Raw genomic sequence first — 3464 nt, forward strand, 5'->3', positions numbered from 1 at the left:
TTGGAGGAATTATTAGAATGGAGAAGGTGACTCCATGGCGAAGGTGAATCCTTGTGACTCCATGCAATCAAATAAAGTTATAGTTTTCTAATCTCTTTGAGATGTGAAATATAGAACTAGATTGAATTGATTAAAAGTTCATTCATCTTCCAAAAGAAACTTGAAAAACAGAATATTATACACAGCCACTAACATAAGTCAGCACAAGGTGGCAATTAGTTTCATCTCTGCTGTCATTTGAGAGATAAGGAAAATCTTTTAATGCTTGTATCCAGCTAGTATCTTTTCTCTTGGCAACATCTATTTCACAATTTCCTGTTGAGAAGAAGCTTTAAGTTACCAACCATTGTAATTGTCTTTACAATAGAGTTGATAATAACTTTGCTTTAAACGAGCTTTCTTGGAACTCTGTGTGAATTGCGCCAACCACTGCAATTCCCACTACAGTACTTCAATTAAATGATCAGCTGGAACTGGAAAGAATTCCTCTCACGGTATTAAGACCTGGACAATTGATTAATATAAATCTAAGTGTGTCTCTGCCAAGTGAGTGAAGGCTCATGGGCATAGTTGAACAGTCAAGGTCATTTTATCCATGTTTTACTTTTTTATGGTTCTCTCAACTTTTCATTTAATTGTAAGTATTTACAATTGTACAGCTTTTTTAAAAAAGAATAAAAAGCCTAAAATGAACTCCTGTACAGATTAAGAATGTGTTATGCATTAGGGGAAGGGGATAAATGCCTAAAAACTAGAGTTATTCTTCTTTAGTTGGACATAGCTTCCTCAAAAGTATGGATAAAGAGAAAAATTGTCCAAAAACCATTAGGATGATTTTCACACTGAATTGTGAAATTTTAATTGTGCAGTTCTCAAAGCCAGCAGAACTTGTAGTTGCAATATCACTACAGAACTGACTACTGGGAAACAATTCTGCTCATAAAGGACATTATTTACATCGGTCACAGTAAACTAGAGCAAAATGCTGCCAGAGAGCAAGGTAAAATAGAAGGGGGATGTTGCTCCCGACAGTATATATGCAAACTGATCCATCATTTGCCTCCTTATTTCCTTCATATTCCCACTGAACACTATTTCTACTCCATGCTTTAGAGAAGTGAGTGATATCCTTACTGTAAACTAGTGAGGTTCTCACAAAGTGGGATTTAATTACCTCACTCAGATCATGAGGCAAAGGAAATGAAATTGTCAGTGATGCCTTACCTAGTCTGTTCTGTACTCATTCATTGTTTAGATCTTACTATTTATGTGAATGGGCATTTTTTTTTGAAGTAGTAATCTGTTTTCTCTCCTTAGATGCTGCCTTGCATGCTGGGTGTTACCAGAATTTTCTTGTTTTGTTCAAATGATCAGAAAACATGTTAGGTTAATTTTACAATATATCCATTTGTAAATGTATTGTTCTGAATAGGGATAAAAGAACATTGACACTGGATGTATTATTGAACAGACAATTATTGCTTCAGTTGCCAAAGCTCAACATTGCCTTTAAATTATTATGTTAATAAAGCAGAACCAACAGAATGTCAAGAACTCTTCCAATGTGTAGTGACAAGAAGGACCAACAGCTGATATGTCAACTGAAAATTAACACTGAAAAATAAAGATATTATTACAAATAACTTGTTTAAAAACAAAACTTCAAAATACTTTAAATACCTGTAGTAATTTCCCAGTGTCACATAGTAAACAAGAATAAATGTTAAATACAAAATCGATAAATTGTGTGCTATTTACAATTTCAAATTGAGATTTCCTTGATTTAAAATGTGAAATTATCAAAAATCATAAAGATGCACCAGAATATCCAATATGTAATATTGATCATATATTAAAAATACTGTAGTTGCCATTTGTCAACACGAGGACCACAGTTATGCCCATTAAAGTCAAAGAAACCATTATTTGGCTGAAAAACAAATATAAAGCAGTAAGAGACATCGCCTAAACCTTAGGATGACCAAAATCAACGGTTTGAAATATCATTAAGAAGGAAGAGCACACTGGTGAGCTCAGTAATCACAAAGGGTTGGTCGGTGGTGTGTCATGTGGTGATGTAGCGTCAGCTCTCCCGAAAAATGTTTTTAAAAAAGTGTTAAGAAGAGATAGAAAGAAAAGAGGGACAAAAAAACATTAAAATTAACACCCTAAAGATGTCTCCAAAGAAAGAAAAACCTGCTGCTGCCTCAAATTAAAAAAAAACAGCAAAAACTACAAGATAAAAAAAGAGAGGCTTACCTCGAAGATGGATCTGGGCACTGTTCTAAACGTAGCGACCCATTTGAAGTCCGTGGTTGCGGTTCCAAGGTCGAGCCACCTCCAGCAATGGCCAGAGGTCCCGAAGGAAGAAGCATCTCTGCGCCTACATGAGGAGTCGGGTACGTGCAAAATACATAAAATGGGAGTAGTGTTGGAAGAAGGAAGCAGATACAAACTGTTTCAACAAGAAGAAAAAACAGAAGAAGAATCAAATTCAAGTGATTCTGAGGAGGTTTTACAATCAGAAGAAGAATTAGAAAGGGCCAGCAGGCAGCTGAAAGTTAGAAAAGGTAAAACTGTTAAGTCTTTGAATATGTATGATTTGGATAGATAAATGAAGAAAATAAAGCAAATTGGAACTTTAATATTAAAATCAGAAGTTAGAACTAAACTTGTAGAGGAAGTAGTGATGAATATGCAAAAAAGATTTGAAGAGATGGAAAAAAGAGTTAAAGGAACAAAATTGAAATTGATTCAATGAAAGATCAGATGGGGAATATGCAAACTAATTTTACTACTGTTCGAGATCATATGGTCCATAAACTGGATGCTTTAGAAAATTTTAGTAGAAATATATAAAAATTGTTGGACTTAAAGAAGGGGATTAAGGAGATTATATTAGACTTTGTTTTTGCAACATTGAATCCCACAATGTCTTGGAGTCAAAGAATGTCAGCGAGATATTGAGGGAGAAAGAGCACATCGAGTTTTAAGACCTCGACCACAACCAGATCAAAAGCCGCTCTAATACTAGTTAAATTCCTTTGTTATCAAGTAAGAGAGAAGGTTTTGGAACTGGCAGCAAAACAAGCAAAGGAATTACAAAGACCTTTAGAGTATAATAGAAATGAGATCTTTTTCTTTCCAGATATGTTTTGAACTGTTGAAGAAAAGAAAGGAATTTAATCCAATTAAAGTACTGTGGAGAAAATAAAGGTTGTGCCTTTGTTTAAAGATATCCAGTAACCCCTGAAGGTTTTTGTTCCAGGAGGCCAAAACAAGTCTTTGTTGAACCAAAGAAGGCTAAGCAATATGCTGACTCTCTGCTAGACATTCATCGTGGAGAGGACATTTTGAACAGTAACATCTGTAACTCATAAAGGGTGATCTGTTTGTTTAAGTCAATAAAATGTAACTACATTTTCGGGAGAGCTGGGAGGGAGGGGTTGATAGCTGCCAATTCA

This window comes from Narcine bancroftii, chromosome 3, assembly GCF_036971445.1.
Source record: "Narcine bancroftii isolate sNarBan1 chromosome 3, sNarBan1.hap1, whole genome shotgun sequence".
In the NCBI taxonomy this organism is placed as follows: domain Eukaryota; kingdom Metazoa; phylum Chordata; class Chondrichthyes; order Torpediniformes; family Narcinidae; genus Narcine; species Narcine bancroftii.